Raw genomic sequence first — 12,061 nt, 5'->3', positions numbered from 1 at the left:
GGAGGACCAAATTGCTTTTGCTACAGGAGTTGGGGACTTCAGATCTTGCATACCAAAGCGGGGAGAGGGAGAAGTAACAGAAACCCAGACAGAGTGACATTTGCATTGAGAGAATGGCTTTACACTAGATGGCACCTGATCTCATCATCTTAGATGCAAAGAGTGAAGCCACCAGGATTATTGTAGAGAATTATGTTTTTTTTTTTACTAGGAGCTGCTTATGTGGCCATACCCAAGCTCCCAGCAGCAGCAATGTGAGGAGTAGAGCGAGCCCAGCAGCCAGCACACTGCCCTGAATGTTAAACACCTTTTGCATAACCCTGGTGAGCATCTCCCTGGAGAAGCTGGAGGACCCAGGTCTGCTCACAGCCCAAGCTGCATTCCAGTAGCCCCTTGCAAAGGTTGCAAAGTGCCCTGTGGGTTCTCAGCAATTTGCCAGCCAGGCAGCCTGGAAGATCAGTTTCTGTTCAGCTTTCAAGAGAAGAAAGTTACAGAGAACAAACTTCTTCTGACCCAAAGAACAATCCCACTCTGTGGAAGCAAAGGTAGGTAGAAGGGTTCTGTCCCTCACCAATTTAGCTTGGTGTGAACAGGCAGCAAATCTCCCACAGGGCCATAACATGGTTAACCCAGCAGATAGAAACCACCCACCCTGAACACACCACTACCAAACCAGCCACTCAGGCATGCAAGGACACTCCAGCTCTGTCCAGAGCCTAAGATGTGGCACAAGTGTGCCAAACTCAGGCCCCTTATCCCAGCTGCTTCCAGTGTCCACAGGATGTGGACAGTGCTGTGGTGACAGCCAAGGAGACAAACAGAAGTGACAGTGATCTCTGCAGCACTGATACCTGAGGAGCTGCCTGCAGAGGATGGAGGGCTTGCAGGAACCATGGCTCCACTCTGCATTGGGAACAATTGGGTGACCTGGATGGACGAGGGAAATGCTGCCATCTGGGAAGGGCAGAAAAGGGGGCTCAGCCCCAGTCTTGCTCCTAAGTCAGCACCCTCTCACCCTTTGCCATCAGCAGCCAAACACACTGAAGGTAGAAGCTGACCTCTACCCATGGGCACAGTTAGTGACCAGGTCCTGAACTAGAGCTGTCCACCCCCATCCACTTTCTGCCTCTAAACACCATTATTAATGAGATTCCCACCTAAATAAAAGCTGGTAAGAACTAAAGAAAAGCAAAGGGGGTGAGTGAGGAACTGATCCCTCCTCAACAGGTCTAAGCCCAACATCCCAGTGCCCCCCCTGGACAGTTTTGTTTCTTGGAGTCTCCCTGGGCTGAGGAAGAGATTCTGCTCCTGGTAGCTATGCAGCTGAATCTCCAAGTTAAGCTACTCTCATGCTGCTTTGAAGACATTCATAAGGAAATTATTCTGTCTCTCCCAAACACAAACAGTCATTGCTTCAGCAGGAGGCAGCAGCTAGATTACACAAGATAATTTAGTAGCTGACATGAAAAACATCTCATTTGGCCAGAAATAAAAATATCTGCGTTCAGCCTAAGCTGTATTAAGATAGCTGAATTCATAGTAAGTTCTGAATAGCTGCTCACCTGAGCAGCTGAATGAAGATTGCCCCCTCCAAGGCAACACCTCCCTGCCCCCATGCCCTTGCTGGAAACTGTGAGTGACAGCAGGGACTAGTGGGGTAAATGATTTCTCATGAGGTCTATATCTTCTTCTTTGGCACACAACAGATTTAATTTTCAGCTTTCCTATCTGATTTTTTTTTACCTTCTTCCTGGTGTGGGTCCACAGCCTCCAGCTAATAGAAAGCAGAGATGAATTTTGCTGCATCTCAAGCAGCTGTTGCTCTGTTTTGTCTTAATGCTGTGCTGCAAACAGAGCTGCGACAAAAGCAATTGAGTTAATGGTATCCTGAATGAGACAGGCAACGGGGAGAAGTAATGGGATGCAGCAAGGAAGGGATATTTTAAGCACTGGTTTGACTGACAAATTCTGCAGTTACAAACCCTAAGTTCTGCTTTCCACCACAGCCCATCAGCTGGCAGAGGAAAATTTTTACATGGCATAAGCAGAAGCAATCAACTCCTTGCTCCCAGTACAAGACTCAGCAGCAGAGGTGTCACTTCTGTAAACTTTGGAAACCTTCATAAGAAAGGAAGGCACACAAAAAAAGGAGGAATCAGTCCTTGTCCAACCCCATTTTGGGGGCAGCAGCTGCTCAGAGGTCTTGGGGGATTCTTCATTCAGGCACCAGCCCAGGAGAATCTCCACAGGTAAGGCAGCTGAAGACATCTTGACTTTTAGCAGCAGAAGTCAGAGCTCTCTGTTTATAATAGCATTAAAACCTCACCCCCCAAAAGCATCCTTGCAAGGCTTTAAACTGGGATTCCTCATCTTGGTGCCTTTTTTTTTTTTTTTTTTTTTTTTTTCCCCACTCTAATATACAGAGCTACAGAACCAGAATTTGCAAATCCCTCTCCTGTGGATGCTGCTCTTGCTCTCCGTCACTGCCCAGCTCAAGAGGACTCCCTGGGGTGCACATGTGCTGCTCCAGCTCCCAACACAGTGTCAGCACAGCAGTGCTGGCTTCTGTCAGAGAAGATATCCAAGCACCTCATCTTAAGCAAACCCCTGCTCTGGATCCCATCTCTGTGCTGGAGACCACCCAGAGGCAGGAGTTTGGACTCTACTTTAGCAGCTCTGAGCCACAAACCCTTTGTACCCTGATCCTTTAGATCCTTTCCAGAAGTGCCTTGGTCTCTTTATACATCTGGATACCCAGCTCATGGTTAGTGTTACTAAACGTGCCTGAATAGAACTCCGAGTTCCCTTCCACCAGGGTTTGCTTTGAGCTGATGCTTTGTGGGTCAGATGCTCCTGGAGGACAATCTCACCTGACACAAATCACAACAGCACCTTTGGCTGCAACAGAGCTGCTTGAATTCCTGATGATCTGGCCTGAGAATCAGAACTCAAAGGATTGCAACAGTGAAATTCCAAAAATCTCATGAAACCAAGCTTTGGATATTAAGCTTACAATGGGGCTGTCTGAGCTTGCTTCCCAACTCTGAGACTGACAGTTTGAAAACTCACTCACTTCACCTTTCTTTCCAGGTCTGATTTCTCCTCTCTCTCCACCTTACAGAGTCATTTTGTATCTGTACAAAACATTAACCCAAGCGGAACGTTTTGCTCACTCACATGGTTGTCACATTTTAACGTCAACAGAGGAGTATTTTCAGCATCACTTAATGAGCCTTCTCTACTTTGCATAAAAACTTGGCAATAAAACTTGCAAGGATGATGAAGAGATGGTTCCTGTTCCCTCTGCAGGGATTAACCCCAAAAAAGCTCCAGCTTTGCCAGCTGGCTACTGAATTCCTCACTTGCTTTTGAACTTATCACTGGCTTCTTTCTAAGCTTGGGTGTATTGATTGCAGAAGGAGTGAAGAGATCAATTCAACAGAAAACTTTACATAGGGAAGGAGGAAGCCCGTGCAGAGCAGTGAAACCCAAGTGATGCTTTTAAAGCCTTAAGTAAGAAAAGAAGTCTTTCTAGGAGTATGAGGCATGAGGATAGCCATGAACCCCCCCCCAAAATCAGTGAGTTTACTTACTCCATGCTGTCAGGGCCTTGATCAGGTTGGGGATGAATGGAACTCCATGGCAGCTACAAGGATTCTGTTGTGCCAAAGGCGCAATGTCACTCTAACAGATTGCATCCTTCTGTAAGTAATTGTCTGTGTTCCTACATCATGTTGTTATCTGTAAGATAAAGCTGTTATGTCTCTCTTGGGATCCTGTTTCTCATCACTGGCAGAATAAAAGAGCTCACTCTTCCCTCCACCTCCACCCTCAGCACCGTGGGGCTGCAGGGAGCCTCAGCTGTCAGGAAGGGCTGGGGAAGCAGGATCCAGGAAGGGCTGGGGAAGCAGGATCCAAGGCTGTGGTCTTCACCTAGCATGTGTCCAAGGAATTTTGTCCATTTAACCTGGAAGTTCTTTGATGGAAAAAGTGCAGTGATGGCAGAAGAGCTGAATTAGTAAGGAACTGGAAACCATTCTGCTGGAAGATGCTATGAGAAGGAGGGATTGGTCCTTCTTCCAGAGGTGAACCTCACCTCTCCAGAAAATTGTTGTCTAGGCTGGAAGAGGACAAGTTCTCCCACCTGCCATCTCAGTCTTTCCATGTCCTGACTCCACCACCACTGCAGTGTGATCTACCCAGTTTCTTTCTAGATTCTTCCCGGTCCAGAAATGTACCCATGGAAGTCTCCCCCTGGGAAGGAGGCAGTGAAGGGGATGCAGGGAGCCCTGCTGCTGTTCCCAGTGGGTCTCCAAGTCCAAAGGGATCACAGGCTGTCTTTCTCCTCATGCTAACATTACTACAGATCAACAGACAACATGGTACAAACTTCCAGTGCCTCAGTCCCTGAATGTCTTAGTGATCTCCTTGGTTTGTATTGAATTCTTGTCACTGGCTGTAAGTTATTCTCAAATTTAAGCAGTGAGCTGTGGCCCAGCAATTTGAATTGGATGGCTGGATTTGCTTTGACTTATTAACAGCAGCAGTTGGTGCTCTTGTCCCATCTGTCTACATGAAGACTTCTGCTCTCAACTCTCAGCCTTGGTACAAGGAACACAGAGCAGCTGCATAACATCTCATGTACCAGGGGGGATGCAAAGGGCTCTGCTATCTGCTGCTTCCCACTGCAGGCCTAACCTGATGGAAAGGTCATGGACAGGGGGCTTCTGAGCTGCAGCAACACCTGGGCACCCTCCTACAGAGGTGCTACAGTTGAAGTACACTTGAGAGCATCCATGAAGTGAATTAAGTACTGGGATGCCTCCCTGCATGAGGGTGGTAACTGGGTGTTGGAGAGGACTGTGGGTCCTTACCCTAAGCCAAATGGCTCTTTCTCTACTGCAGTTTCTTTTCCTCTGGGTAGCATTTGCAATATTTCACCTGAAAAGTCCCTTGATGTTATAAATATCTTCTGCTGGGGCACACACTTTTTCCCTCTTAGCCACACTCATCTTCACCTCCTTGGATGTGGATATGTGCACTGCCATGCAACACTGGATGGTTAATGAACCTCTCTGGACAAAAGGTACAATCATCAGGGCAAGACCATAACTCACCCTCCTGCTTGTGAGGAGGTTCCTTTTTGGGGCTCACTCAGTATATCCTTTCTGGGTCAGGAGATGTGAGCAAATAACTTATCTCATGTGCAGGAGTTATTCACTTGTGCCTCCAAAGAAATGAGAATTCCAGCTGTGGCTTTAATTGGGTGAGATTTGGATCTCTGATGCTTTGAGATTCTTCCAGTGTTGCAGCACTGTGAGCCTTGTTGGAACCCAGCTGGTGGGGAAGCAGCTGGAGCCAACTTTTAGCAGTATCCCAGAGCCTGCATTCAAAGGGTTGTGTATGGAAAACTGCACGAGCACATCCAGAGAGTTCAGGGCTTTGGGATGCAGGGGCCCAGCCCATCACTCATTGTATCTTGCAGGCTCTGCATTGCTTGGTGCTGGAATGCCCACACTCCTGCCCATGTCCTTCATGCCCACATCTTGTCACAAAGCCACAGAATGGTTTGGGTTGGAAAGGACTTTAAAGATCATTTAGTTCCAAACCCTTTGTGTGGGCAGGGACACCTCCCAGTTTGACCAGGCAAGACTGATCAAAACCCCCCTGCAACCCAAGCCCTGTAAAGTTGGTCCCAAAGTCTTCTGAAAAGGGCTGGCCAGTGATGGGGCAAGGGAGGCACAGGAAATCAGGATGTAATCTGTGTCCAGATCTTAAAGATGTAAAAACCAGCAGCCTTCTCCTTAGTCTTCTGCATTTCCAACCTAGTTTAACCAAATGTTCTTTGGCCTGTGACCTGTGATGGAGGTTGTCATGGTCCTGTAGGTGGACTCATGGCTCCCTAATGCAAAAAAAACCCCAAATAGACAAACAAAAAAACCCACCAACAACAGAAAACCAAACCTCAGGCTGCCTGTATGCGTAAGAAGATTTATTGTTCTTGATAACCGATTTATTACCATGGTTATTTCAGATTAATCATGCTATTAATATCCTGAAACTGACTGAACTACAATTTCATTACATGGACCCCAAGCCTGGCTCCGAAACCCAACCAGGCAGATGATTGCAGCCTCTGCACCAGCAGCTCAGGAACTCAGCAAACTGAATAGCCTTGGGCTTGTTCACTGGTGGCCACTGCTGGAGAATTCTTCTCTGCAGCAGAAGGCTTGATGCTGTGTGTGAAGCATGAAGCTGATGGATGAGGTGGTGGAAAAATAGATTGATTTTATTTTTCCCTGCAGCTAAGAGCTCTCTGGCAAATCACAATGGAAACAAGGGAGATGGAGTAGCAGTTTGATTTGGGGAGGGAAGAGCAGTTAGGGAACAAGAGGGTAATTCAGGTAAACTGAGTAGCCTTGATACTGCAATGGGCTGTGCCTTTGATAATCAAGAGTCAAAAAATATGTATACAACATTGCCAAAGCAGACTAGAAGCCTTTGGGTCTGTTCAGCAGAAATACCAGGACCATGGGAAGTGTCAGTTTATTTCTGGCCTTTTCCCATAGCCCCACAGGAGAGGATGGGGCTGGGGAGCACAGGGATATAGAGCTTGGAATTTCAAAGGCATTTCGACTAAATATAGAAATTGGTTATTAACATTTTTCCATAAATGCTGTAAACAAATTAGTTCCACTAGGTAGCTATCTGCATGTGTAGGTGCTTGTACCTCTGACAAGCTTTACTGAAGGAGATGTTTGTTGTCTGACTTCAGGCTCCAAGCTCTGCTGAGCTGGGAGTGAGTTGAGTTCCCTTTCCTGGAGTGATTTGGTTGAATGGCTGCAGTGAAGGGTCTGTTGTTCCACTGACTCTTTATGGAGAAAATCTGCTTCATTTAGCAGGCAGGAGTCCTGTAGATGCCTGATGTGAGCAGCCCTGTGACCTGCACATCAGCAGCTGTCATTGTACATCTCCTCAAGCCCCAGAGGCGAGCAGGGTGTTTGTTACAGCCCCAGAGGCTGTCACTTGGCCACTTTCCAGCATCCCTTTAGTTGAACAAGTGTTGGAGGAGGATCCCCCAACACCCACATCACCTTTCCTCCTGGCCTAGAACTACACCAGCTCCCCACCCCTGCTTGAAGCTGGCTGGCAACACTGCTGCAGTGCTCTGGTATTGTCACATTTTCCCATTTCTCTAAAGCCTATGAAAAGCATCCAAATGAAACTGAAGCCTCAGGCATTTTTTGGTATTTCCAAGCAATTTTGATAATGAGTCTTATACTGTGGTGTATCATTTATCCAAACATCTCACAAAGCACCAAGCAACCTACATATGCAAGGGTTATTTCATCCACCACTCAAATTCAGCCACCTGAGAGCAGTGACTGTACCATAGTGGACAGTGTTATTCAATGGCTTGGACAGAGAAGCTGAACTTAAAAGCTAAAGAGAACTCTTATGGTAGGAGAAAGGAATGCTGGGCAGTGTGTATCTTCCCCATGGAGCAGAGTAAAGTTGTTCTTACAGAAGCTGCTGAAGAACTTCAGCAGTCACAGCTTTGATGCTATGTGTTGCAGGAGAAGCTACCTATTAGTGTATAATAGGACCTGATTTTTTTTTTACTGCTGTATCTGAAACTCCTGGACACTGTCTGGATGGGGGTGAGCCCATGACAGCCAATGCAGTTGTGCTTCCCCATGCTGGGACCACCAGTGGCTTCAGGGACACTGGGCACCCCATCAGCTGGTACCTCAGAGACCACAGCCCCATGGGGAGTGTCCAGTCACTCACCAAACAACAGATTAAACTTCCCAGGCATGTCTCTTGCAATGACTCTTGGCCTCTGTTTAAGAATGGACACAAGCACATACAGAGAAACACAAACAGATATTTCCTATGGTACACAGAGAATTAATAAAGTCTGCTGGCACAGCAGAAGAATACAGAAATGGGGTTGCCCACTTCCCTGTCTCTGATGAAAAGATTTAGCTGAAACTGAGCGGGCAGTTTGTGCTGTAGGAGATGAGGCAAGGGCTGGTTTGTGACAGGTACCAGGGATGGGGCCCTACAGGAGATCATACCTTGGTGCTCCAGCCCAGTGGCACCACCATGACCTGGTCCTTGGTACCATGCTCCAAGAGCAGCTGGGCAGTGTTCACCAGTGGGTACATGGGGGCCCATCAGAAGGAGCTGCAGCATGATGGAGATGTTGCTGTGGGAGAGGATAACTCAGGGAGTACCCTGCTCAGGGGATGAAGGTTGGGGAACCCCCCCCCAGGCTCCCTGGAAAACCATTGAAAGGAGCCCAGCAGCACCACAGAGCAGCATGTGTCTCCCAAAGAAAGATGATAAGAGCTGACACCAGAAGTATGGCTCCTTCAGTGGCTTTTAAGAAAATCAATTTTCACAATCTAAACGTAAGTCTGTTCTTCCACTGTAATTCCATCACTGCAGTTGGGTTACTGCAGGTTGTAAATTGTCATTGATAAAAAAAAAAAAACAAAAAAAAACCAAACTCCAAATGAAAAAGGAAAGATTTTTATTTTTGGATATTTGGGCCAAATTCTTGGTTTAGTTCACACACAGTCAAAGTGATACTGACTTCAGTGCTTGGAAGTTTTGTTTGATATAAATTGTGCTCTATGCTGTGCTTAGATTTCTAACACTCAGTTTATCAATTTAAAATATCCCTCCAAACTATGAATTCTAATTACTTATTCATTGGTAGTCTTGTAACAATCAACCAATGATCATTTGTCATTGACCAACAGCTGCATCGTCTCCCTGCCTCAGTGTTCATGAACTAAACCTCAGAAGAGACAAACCAGTTTGGTTCCCAGGTGTTTAACACAAAACCTCATTAAAAGAGTTGACAATTGCACAACCTAAAGTTTAAGAGGGGGAATTGAGACTAATAGCACGTGCAATTGAAGGTGCAGGGGAATTTGGCAGAAAAATGCAATTACCTGGTCTGGAAAGAATCCAGGCACAACGTTTAAGATCTCATACTTAGGAAATGTGTCATGGAATCCTTAATGACTGCAGGATCATAAGACATGGCATGTGTTTCTTGTGCTTGGAAGCTAAAAGAAAAACAAAGGAAATCTATTTATATAGTTTTTTTCTTCCCTGATATTTCAGCAGCAGGGACTTATAAACCAATGTAGAACGTAAGTAGAAAGATGAAAGACACCTCTCCAAAATGAAAATCAGCCTTTAATGCTTTTCAGGAAAACAAACAGACTCTGGGGGGTTTAAACAAGAAAAATAAGCATGTTTTGTTTCACTTTCATTAATGTGATCTGTGGCAACAGCCAAAGAACAACAAAAAGCTTTTGTTTCCTCCAAGCTCTGCAGGATGATCCCCAGCCTTAGCCTTCTAAAGATGCTCCTCCTCCAGTCTTTGTTGAATGTGAGGGTTTTTTAGGGTTAGTCAAGTTTACAGTAATAAGTTGGCACTGGACAAATAACAGTATGCTAGTATCAGCTTCAGCAGTTTCCTCTGTGATTAAGAGTGACAAGCTCATGTACAATGAAACTGGGGGAATAAAAGCCAAGTTCAGAAATACTTGTGATACTAATTAATTATAATTCCATTGCTGATAGAATTAAAGCTGTACAAGCAGCTCCCTTATTCATGCAAATGCAGCTTTGAGAATTGGAGACACATTTTTTGCAACGCATGAGAAGTGGTTTATCAAAACTCTAAGTGGCTTGAAAAGTTGATCAAAAAGCTTTTGAATTCACATGTGTTTCATGTGACACATGCCATGAGGTTTCAAGGAGCTTTTGAGCATTCTTAAACTAAAAAGCAAAGCAACTGAACCAAAAGTTGTTTCAAATACAAACTATTATTGCCTGATCTGTTATTCATCAAAATGAAATACCTCTAAACTCCCCAAATTTTTTTGGTCAAGCCAAAGCTGTACTTTGGGAGGGATTTTCCTCTGAAATCTTAGTGTGATCGTAACCAGGATATTTCTGGGGGCAGAAAAGGGCATAGTTATCATTGTTATCTTAAAAGCAGCAAGTCTGAAAATCACAGTTACTCGGAAGGAACATAACCCTTTGGTGTCTGCTGTGACTTCTGGGCAGGGTCTGTTTTGGTCACTTTGCTGCCAGCCTGGCTGGGTCCCTGGTATCACCTTCAGAGCCTCCTGCTGGGGGTTAATTTGTGGGTTCAGCTCAAATCCTTTAATTAGCAGCAGATGAACATCCCTGGAAAACCTCAGTAGCAGCAGCTGCTGAGGGTGCAGTCTTTCAGGATGGGAAGGGGATGGAGGCATCATCAGAGGGAGCAGGAGAATTTAATTTGGTGGTTTTTGTAGAGGTCTGAGGTGGGAGGAGTGCAGGGCGCTCCTTGGATTTGGAGGCAGACAAGATGACTTGTGTTTTTGAGGCCATTTTTCTTGTAAACCAGTTTGGATCTGGCCCAGCTGAACCCCCTCCCCTCTCAAGGTGCTGTGGTACATTTGGAATCAAACCAAAAGGATTTGATGCTTCTATTCCATGATCTTTTGTTTCCCGTCTGGAGTCAAACATTTGATTGTCAGGTCCACTAAGCCCATTTCTTTAAGCACTGGGCCCAGATGAAGGTCACCCTGCCCAACACTCATCGTTCCTACTGGCACTATAAATACGAATTTGATTCATTTTCTCCTTCCCCTTTGTCACTGGGGATGGAAGAGGAGCACCAGCAGCCCCTGCCCCCCCTGCAGTGATGTGAGTCACTGCCACAGCTCTGACGCTGGCTCCCTGGCAATAATTGTGATTTATGCTCTGAAAGCATTGGGGGAGAAGCGTTTGGGGTTTTAAATCGTAGAACAGTTTTGCATGGAAAAGACCTCTAAGATCATCCAGTCCGTTCACCCAGCACATGGGCTACCACTGCCCCATGTCCCTCAGCACCACATCTCCAGGGCTCTGAAACCCCTCCAGGGATAATGGGGACTCCAGCCCTCCTCTGGGCAGGCCCTGACAACCCTTTCTTGGGAGAAATTGTTCCCAAATTCCAACCTAAACCTCTCCTGGAGCAATTTGAGGCTGTTTTGTCTTGTCCTAGCACTTGTTATACGGGAGAAATGATCCCTGAGATGGGATGGCTTGGGTTTGAGCTGGAGTAGGGTCTGGCTGGAGTGGGGTTGAGGTGCAGTAGGTGTATTTGTTTGGGGTGGAGGGTCCTGGCTTCCCTGGGGCCCTCCAGAGGAGATGATTCTGGGTGATTATGAATTCCCCTGTGCATCAGTGGCTACGTGCTATGGGCTGAGATCCCACAGCCTGTGCAACCAGGAGGAGATGCTGCTGCCCAGGTGGGACCAAAGTTTCTTGTGTGGGAGTCTGGTGCTCATAGCTGTGTGTGTTCTAGGTTTACCCCAGGGCCAACAGTTATATATTCCTCAAGGATTGATATTGCAACTGGTGCTGTTTAATGTCTTTGTTGGTGACCTGGACAATGGTACTGGGTGCACCTTCAGCAGGTTTGATGATGACTCCAAACTTGTATGGTGTGGTTGACACTGGAGAGAAGGCAGAGCACACAGAGGGACCAGGATAGATGGGAGAGCTGTGCCCACTCCAACCTCACGAAGTTCAACCAAGTGCCAGGTACTCCATGAGGAGTGGGACAATTCAAGCACAAACACTGAGAAGAGAACGGATTGAGAGCAGCCCTGAGGAAAAGGGACTTGAGGGTTTTGGTTGATGAGAAGCTCAAGATGAAGCAGCAATGTGCGACCTGAATCAACTCCAGCCCAGAAATCAGCCATGTCCTGGGCTGCATCCCCAGCAGTGTGAGCAGGGAGGGGATTGTCCCCCTCTGCTCTGCTCCAGGAAGAATCCCCTGGGGTAAAGCTGCGTTCAGATCAGGCGTATCCAGCAACCGAAGAATATGGAGCTGCTGGAGAGAGTCCAGAGGAGGATCCAGAGATGATCCAAGGGCTAGAGCTGAGAGAATTGGGGGTGCTGGGCCTGGAGAAGGATCCAGGGAGATTTTAGAGCACCTTCCAGCACCTGAAGGGGCTCCAGGGAACCTGGGGAGGGACTTTGGACATGGAGGGATGGG

Source organism: Calypte anna, chromosome 17 (genome assembly GCF_003957555.1).
Source record: "Calypte anna isolate BGI_N300 chromosome 17, bCalAnn1_v1.p, whole genome shotgun sequence".
Lineage (NCBI taxonomy): Eukaryota > Metazoa > Chordata > Aves > Apodiformes > Trochilidae > Calypte > Calypte anna.
Note: the sequence above shows the minus strand (reverse complement) of the source record.